Source organism: Ruditapes philippinarum, unplaced genomic scaffold (assembly GCF_026571515.1).
Source record: "Ruditapes philippinarum isolate M1 unplaced genomic scaffold, ASM2657151v2 ctg5232_1_1_1_1, whole genome shotgun sequence".
In the NCBI taxonomy this organism is placed as follows: domain Eukaryota; kingdom Metazoa; phylum Mollusca; class Bivalvia; order Venerida; family Veneridae; genus Ruditapes; species Ruditapes philippinarum.
In genome coordinates, this window is record NW_026862542.1 from 26,429 (window position 1) to 36,098 (window position 9,670).

The window sequence follows — 9,670 nt, forward strand, 5'->3', positions numbered from 1 at the left end:
CTGTTCCTGAAAAAGAAATCGCCAAAAAACGTAAAAAGCAATTATGTTATAGTAACATATTTGAGCCGTACCATGACAAAAACCAACATAATGGGTTTGCGACCAGCATGGATCCAGACCAGCCTGCGCATCCGCGCAGTCTGATCAGGATCCATGTTGTTCGCTGTCAGTTTCTCCACTTGTAATAGAGTTGGTAAGCGAACTCTCTTTCACTGGTAGAAAGTCTTCCTAGCTCTATTCAAGAATTATATTTCCCTTTTCTTCAATGCTTTTTGTTATTAAAATACCCAGCACTGAGAAAGTTGTGAGTGCTGTCCGGAGACAGATCGTGTTAATTTCAAATTCCATTTTGTAGAACTAATCAGTACTGGTGTCATATATGAGGAAACATCGTCATGACTCTGTAAGAATTTGAACTATTTTGGTTTAGAGGCAGATACTTTAACCACTAGACGTCGTTCCCTCTATCAAAAAGATTATTTAAGTGAACGAATTGAAAGCGCATATGACATTTGAAGAACGAAAAAGCTTGCAATACACAAAATAAATCAGTCCAATAATTTTTACTCATTTATTTATTTTTTTACTTTTTTGGGGGATGGGGGTGGGGAGGGTGTTGACCAATAAAGATGTTGACTTATCAGGACAGCTCCATAATATTTCATTTTGATACACGTGGTACTTACATATTACAATATATTTTCTAAAAATGGTCTTAGAAAAGACACATCTCTGGGGGTATTCTATTGGATCATTAAACTCATAAATATCAAGTGATATATCAAATAAGAATCATATACTAGTAAATAAAATGATATAGTTACCTGTGGAGTATGCTAGAATACTGAAAAATACAACAACGAACAAATATTCCAATGAATCGTTGTTGACCTTTTTGAATTTAAGGTTTTTGGGCTTTTTGTACATTTTCATCTCTGTATTTTCACATTTTATCTTACTTATGTTTTATTACACATCTTTGTGTCACTAAGACGTATTACAGAATCTCACATAAATGATATAATAATTTTGTACTTTAAGACATTAGACTAAATTATATAAAGAATTAGGCTTGCGACAGATTAAAAGATTTTAAGTTCAATAGATTAATGTTTTAAGGACAAACATATTCATTGCTACATTAATTGGTTATTCGATCGGACGTTTCGACAAATAATAGTGAGCGGTATTGTTGTGTATATATACATGTAATGGGTAGACGACAAATTGTATTGCAGCACAGAATCATTAAGTAAAGAAGTCGGAAGTATATATACATGTAATAGGTTCCGAAACGGATGAGATCAATCAAATGGTGATCCATGGGCATGTTAATTCTTACTTTCATTTAAACATTTCTTTCGTATCACTCGAATCCAGATATGTTTTAAAGGGACTCCCTCCACTGAGGTTTCTTTACATGACGGGACTGGAAACATTTTTTGCAAGGCTTGTATACCATCTGATGTAGTTCTGGACCAATAATGTGTGTGTGGTTATTTTCAGTACATTCCCTCACCACATTTTTCCAGAATATTCATTCTTATTGTGCAAAAATGGCACCAAAATGAAACGCGTTGCAACGCTTTTTGCTCAAATCGGGATAAGAACTGCTCAAAGTCGGTTTTTTTATTTCATCTTTAGTATATTTCTATAGTATCATTCGTTGTTGTCTCTATTTAAGTTCTTCATTTAAAATATGTAAGAATTTCAATTTTTTTTATGTTTTTAGACTTTATGGCCTCGATAGCGCTCCTTTAAAGTTACTTACCTTATTTTTAATTCATGTATTATTTGTAAGTTAACCTCATTTATTTGTGCATTGATTGTTTGATAAAATCTTTAAATCTCGAGGAAACACATAAGTAATTAATGTGTCCGTAGTTGAATACTTTTGCAATATTCAGTAACTTTTATAACGCAAGACTTTGTATAATAATTGGCTTAATACGATCACTGTTCGGTTAAAAGTGTGATAGTACTTTAAGAGAGAATGTTCCGGGGCCTCACTGAAGAAAACCTTTAATGAAATATAGTCGCTCTAATGTAATTGATTGATTGGTAGGATGGTAGGTTGATTGGTAGGTTTGAAGTTGGATGGTTGATTGTTCGGTTGATAAATTGATTGATTGATTGTCCGGTTGATTGATTGATTGATTGAAAAGGCAAATAATATTAAATTATAAGACTTCTCTCTTCCTTAATGCAAAGACTTACTAAATTAGTTTGATCATAGACGAGTGTACAAAAATAAATGCACATTTGTTTCTAAAGATGAAATTAAATTCCAACTTTTGCTAAATTTATGAATCTCAATATTGAACATTAAACAATGTACAGCCTGGTCATACAATCTAAATGTGCGGACATGCAACAGTATAGAACCTGGTCAAACTTTCAAGATGAGTGTATTGTCCTCACTATTTACTGGCATCACCGGCCTGATTTTATTCAAAGAGGGCGGACAATGTTCAATCATTTTTAATACTACTTAAACGCTAATTTCATTGGATAATTAGATATCATTAGAAATGTGTGTGTTTTATATAACAATCACTTAACCGGTAACAAAGTACACTAAAGGTAGGTCAAAAAGTGATTCGAATTTTTGGATTATAACAGATTATGAGTTGAACCGTTTAGTAAAACAGAAACTTGGCAATCCTACATAAAAAGTATTCGGCTAATGTCTGTTCATTTATATATTACGATACATGAGGTGTTGACAACTGATGTATATATACATGTAAATCTTGTTATATTGTATACATGACTTTGTTGTGAAGGTGTGATTTATGTATATGCGCATGCATCATGTCCAATCAGATTACGTTATTATTGGTTTTTGTGATTGGAATTAATATTTCTTCAGGTATTTCACTTTTCAGTTGTTGCTTTTTCTAAAGCGGGCGGTGTAAATCTAATTAGTTAAAATATACAAGTATTTCTATAAAAATTTAATATCAATAATAAAAATTATGTTGTTTTACTTTGTTTTTTATCATTAATCAGTTTATATCATTCTTGATAAAAAAATAATTGACTGTTTAATAAGAAAAGACATTTTTTATATTTTAGAAAATTTTCTAGTTAAAAAAACATAAACTGAGTGTCCAAAATTAAAAGGACGGGCGGATTTAGCCAGTTCGCTGCCAGACTATAATTGTATTTCTATTGTTTATTTGGCGCGGATAAACAGAATTTTATTCCTGAAGTTTGATACTTCTTTTCACTTAATGTACATTGAGTATATAAAACCTTTTAAGGAAGAAAAGAAATAAAAAAGGCCGAAAATTCGTTTTAAAAATAGTAATAAAATGCAATATTTAAAAAAAAAAACAATGAATTAAATAAATCAAATCCCATATTCACTTTCTCTCCGGGACTTAATTCGTTTTTACCAAATATTAATTCGTAATTACAAAATATTAATTCGTTTTTACGGAATATTAATTCGTTTTTACGAAATAATAATTCGTTTTTATAAAAAAAAGTAATTCGTAATTACGAGATATCAATTCGTTTTTTACGAAATATCAATTCGTTTTTACGAAATAATAATTCGTTTCTACGAAATATTAATTCGTAATTATGAAATAGTAGTTTGTTTTTACGAAGTAACTTCATTCATAGGAAATATTAATTCGTAATTACGAAATATTAATTCATTTTTACGAAACATGAAGTCGTTCCTACGAAATATTAAATCGTTATTACGAAATATTAATTCGTTCGTTTTTACAAAATCTTATTTCGTTTTTATAAAACACTATTTTGTTTACACGAACATGAACAATCACGATACATTCAATCGGTAATGAGGATAGCAAGCAAAATCATATACTTAAGTAAATGGCATGACATGACATAGAGTTTGAATTGAAGGTGATTATGAGCTTGACATAGAACTTTCTAACCTCACAATCAAAAGGGGTCATTTACAAGCCTGGATCAACCTTGCCACCAAATATAACGATTATAAGCCTAATGACTCTAAAGTTATTATATTTGAGTGAACAGTGTTTTTGAATGAGAAGTCATTTGCAATCCAAAATATCCTCTTTTTCCCATTTTCAAAAACATATTCCCAGAGATAATTCTGAGATAATTATTTTTTTTTCTGACAAGCTACTTTTAAAAAAAAGTAACACGCTATATTATTTTTCTTTAATCATACCCATTAAGGGACGGGCTCGTATTTTCTTAAAATTTATGTATTGGCTCCATGCGATCATAAAAAGATGATATTTAGTTTCAAAACTCAATAAAATCGACAAAACGAAACAGAAAATTTTTTTTTGTCCACGTCTTCACTTGAACCCCTGAACCAACACATTTTTCCCAGCGCCTGTACTCAACCAACGGCGAGGTATAAGTCTTAGGAAGAAAAAATAATCACTTGTTATACGTACTGTGTTTACCTGACTAATATTTAGTCAGGACCTTAGATAGATAATACCAAAACTCTTAAGTACGAGAAAAAAAAAATTATTCTTTCATCTGGCGGTCATTCCCTTTAAAATTCATCTGTAAGGTAGTTTTTATTTTACTTTTTGAAAATTTCTCAATTTCACAAAACACCAAATTATTTTCCAAAATTTTAACAAGGGGCCTTTTCCCAAAATAGCTGGAAATGCCCTGCATGATTTTTAAAATCAAGTTCATTGTGGTCTTGACCTGCGACGACTGACCAAAAATAAATATGGGTTATCTACTGGCCAGTACCTCACTGGCCTCTTCCCTCAATAAATATAAGGATAGTAAATGTCATAGGTATCAAGTTATTGAGTCGACAAGAAAGAGACTGTTGTGCCTATTGTGTTTCTGATTAATCACAAAATTTATTTTGTAAAATCGAAACATTAATTCGTAATTACGAAATAATATTTTGTGCTTACGAATTAATATTTCTTAATTACGAAGTAATGTTTCGTAAAACCGAATTAATTGCGAATTAATATTTCGTAAAAAGAGTCATTATTTCGTAAAAACGAATAATTATTTCGTAAAAACGAATTAAAGGGTTCAAAACTGAGGTTCGAAAGCCTAAAAACAAAACATTTGAATTTCTTACATAAATGAGCAGGGACACTTTAAACAGAAATATATGCAAAGATAGTTAAGAAATATACTTTGAAAATCGTATTTTTATGCTTTTCTTAGCCCGACTTGAGTGAAAAGCGTTTCAATTGTTGAAAACGTTCTGAAATTTGGCACAATTATATAGAATATACGTTTTCCTTCAGATGCAGAAATAAATAACTTTTTACATTTTGTCTCATTTTAAAAAAGGTTACAATAAATTATAACTCTTGATTTATCTTAGCACAAACTGACCCCAGTAACATAGCTTGTGCGGCATTGAACTCCACCACCCTATCGTTGTCATGGACACAAGCCACTGATGTCAGTGTGCAAGGCTATTTTCTATATATAGAACGAGTTGATGGACTGAGAATTGAACCAGATATACCGGTAACCTATCTTCTTATTTCATATACTTTTTAGGAAAAAAATCATTGAAGTCTTTCATACAACAAATTAATTCAGTTTAGTGGACACATTCTAAGATATGTCCGAGTATCTCCTGTGTCTATTCTTCGAAATATATATGTATTCTTTGGTATAATTTGGTACTCTTCAGTACAATTCGATATTTTTCTAGACAGATTTAGGCAGAAACGCTCAAATAAAGAGTTTATAAAAATCGAAGGAAATTAAAAATTATAATACAAAAACTATATATAATTACGGACCAAATCCTTTAATCGTCCTTATGGACGAGGATATAGTTGTTTGGCTCATAGGTCAATACCTTTCCAATGACTGTAACTGTGTGCCGTGTTTAGCGAGGTAAGCGTTTTAATTAGAGTTCACACAATTCTACACTGTTATTCACTCAGCAAACAATGAACTTTTTGCAATGTAATTGAATTGACTTGAAATCGGTCTTTTGTGGGCGATTTTAGGAAATGTAATTATAAGCTACAACATTTATATTTAATTCAGCACAGCAAAATGTTTTTACATGTATTTTCAGTCAGTGAATTTGAACTCAAAGACATATGACACCTACCAGTTTTACGGTCTGGGTAAATATGGCACTTACAACATTACCATACATTCTTACACCAGTGTGACAAACCTCACTAGCTACGTCACAACGTGTACAACTGCTGAAGATGGTAGGCCTTTCATATAATTGAGCCGCGTCACGACAAAACCAACGTAATACGTTTGCGACCAGCATGGATCCAGACCAGACTGCGCATTCGCGCAGTCTGATCAGGATCCATGCTGTTTACTTACAAACACTATTAGAAGAAGAGAAGCTGATAGGGAACATCATGGATCCTGATCTGACTGCGCGGATGCGCAGGCTGGTCTGGATCCATGCTGGTCGTAAACGCATTACGTTAGTTTTGTCGTGACGCGGCTCATATAAATATCATTATTTTGGCATTGCGAAAAAAATGTAAATATGTTCAATGAAAGTAGAACTAATAGTACTTAAATTCTATTTATGAAAAATGTACAATGTTCACATGCTTTCAAACCTAAGCAAAGTAAAATTCTAAACCAGATTTTATTATGTTTCATTAAATATTTCAAATGCTTTTATTTAATTTTTAAATTTCAACAGCCAGATAAGAGAGAGACAGACACAGAAAAGAACAAGTGCGATTTATTTATGACAATGTATAGTCTGGAGTCATTTTTATCAGAAATGGTTATAATGAATTTGACATATGTATAATCCATTCTGTGACAAGAAAGCACCCCGTATCTTTATTCTAAACATTATTATTATCATTATAATTATAATTATTATTATTATCAACATTATTATTATTACTTTTATTACTATTACTATTATTATAATAATAATAATAATAATTATTATTATTATTATCATTATTATTATTATCGTTATTTTTAATATTATTATTATTATCATTATAATTATTATTATTATTATTATAGTTCCTAATAGTGCTCCTTTGACATTTTACTGCACGGGAATATCGACGTCCTCGGTGAGATGCACGTGGAGTAGCCTGGATCAAGTATATTGGAACGGTGTACCTATTGGTATGTCTATTAGATTTAACCCTTAACCCCGCTAAATAACTTAAATAGACTTGTCCATCTTTATATCTGGACGAAACCATTCATTAGTTGTGGTGAAATTTGACTGAATAGCAAACAGTTCAGACTTTGATGAGACGGTAGGGATGCAGTTTGGTTAAAATCAGCTCCTAAATAATGCTATGTAAACATAAGAAGATCTGAAATGTTGTAAGATTGGCACGGATGTCCCGGTTATCTTGGTCTACGGGTAGAATATGTTACCACCAGATTAAAGGTTAAGATCGCGTGGTATATAGTACATTTGTATACTAGCATTTCGTTTAACATTTTGACATTTAAACATCGAGCATATTCAAAATTACATAAGGTCAATTCCATCAATTCCATCATATTCCATCAAATACATTATAGCAGGGTTAACAATGGCGAACTTGAGGTGCTGTTCTCACATAACATTATAATGACAAAGTACAGTTAAGTAATGTTTTGTAACAATATAAGGATATATACCTCTAATCATTGTGCAATAAGGAAGAACAAATTCAGTGACGTTTTCAAGTAGGTTATATGTTTATATAACATGTATCAAAGGTGTTTAATTGAGGTAAGTTTTTTTTCTCCTTTGAGATTACTCTCCTATGTTCTTTCCTGAATTTCGCTCCCCTTTTTACTTTGAATTTTTCTTTGGGTTAGGTTTTACGTTACACCAACACTGTAAAGGTCATAGATTACCCATATGGAGACTTTCCAGCTTTACTGGTGGAGAAAGACCAACGGTGTCCCTCAATGCATTATTTCAGACAGGGAACCACCGAAGTTACGTAAGCCAGCTTAATAGCTTCCTCACATAAAGTATCCAAATTCCTTGCGGGATTCGAACGCAGTGATAAGGGACAAGTGGTCGTAGCATTGCTACTTTTATATAAGTGTCTATGTTAAAGGAAGGAATGAAGAAATGAAGGAGGGAAGGGCGTTCTTTACTGACCAGGTCTGAGAGTTCCGCTTTAAAAACATTGGTGTATTTTGTTGTATTTAAAACTATATTTGTATCTATTGGTATGGTCTTAAATTCATCGGCCATTTATAATGTTATAGTCACTTAGTTGATCACAGAAGTATTATCCAAGAAAAAGTATAATATACTTCTAATTTTAACCGTTGTGTATTTGTTTGTATTTCAGGTTTTAGATTACAATGGTTGAGCTCCAATTTATCCTCACTCTTCGAGACGACCGTGAGTTCAAATCTCACAACGACCCTCGTGACTGGACTCAACTTCGGTACATTATACTATCTTATGTTAAACCCATATACAAGCATCGGTCAGGGCACACTGTACTCAACCACAAGCGCCTACACATTAGGTACATCCTTATTTATGTTTTTAAATACGTTTGTCGCGCGATTACCTCAAGCTAGGTAAAGGTCAAGGTCTATTGATCCCTGGCCTAATTTCATGGCGTGAAAAGTATTTTCTGTTCGTCATGAAAATCAGTTGACTTCTTCTGGTTAGAAACATTTTGTGCAATATTAGATATTCAAAATTAACTTCCATGGCTCTAATAAGTACTGGTTAAATAATACAGTGTCATTTTCTACTGATATAACTGGAACTATTGGTAAAGTCCAATATTAATAGTTTCCACCATCACTTCAAGTGATACAACAGACCGATGAAAAATGAACTAAATGAAATATTTTCAGTATTCGATGTTATCTTATAAAATAAATAAAGATTACACAATGTTATCTTATGTAATTCTATGTTTATATTTCAGGATTTTCGGAACCAGTTGTAGGTAAGTCAAGTCATTATGTGATGCTGTAAACACTAACTAAACCATAGAAAACCCTTTAAAGGGACTCGACTGCGGGTTTTTGGCATTACGGGAAAGGAAATAATATTTCGATATTAAAGTTTTATTTGAATAGGTCAGGACCAATAACATGTGCATGTGATTCGCTCACTATACATTTTTCCAGAGTAATTATTCTTATTAACGCTTTTCACCCTAATCCGGCTAAGAATGGCACAAATAACAATATATTAAATAGTATGTTTCTTATTTATGTTTTGCATTTCTTTCTGTTTAAAGTACCTATGTAAGGAATTCAAAATTATGTTTTAGGCTTTAGGACAGCATTGGAGTTCCTTTAATTCAGGACTTGTATTGTAAAGATTGTTGTTTATTGCTAATTAATGTAGCCTGACTGAAATCCACATGACTGGTTGTATTGATTCAGTATATTGATGATACAATGTTGATGCATTTTACGCCACATATGACTAGATATTAAATATGTATAAAGATTTTGAAAGTGTTATTAGAGAAAGGGATACAATCTAATTCATCATTTTCTGTTTTATATTAACACACAATGACGTCCCTTTATTGCCTACCTAAAGACAACCTAGTAATATTTTCAAACCTATCTTTAGAAGATTAAAACCTAAATAATTATTGCATGTTTTAGTACAATTTTACCGATGTATCGGTCTTCTATACTTTAATTATTCACAAGACTCCCTTTTTGAAAGCGTAGAATGCCGCGCTAACCAAAAACCCAATTTGAAATA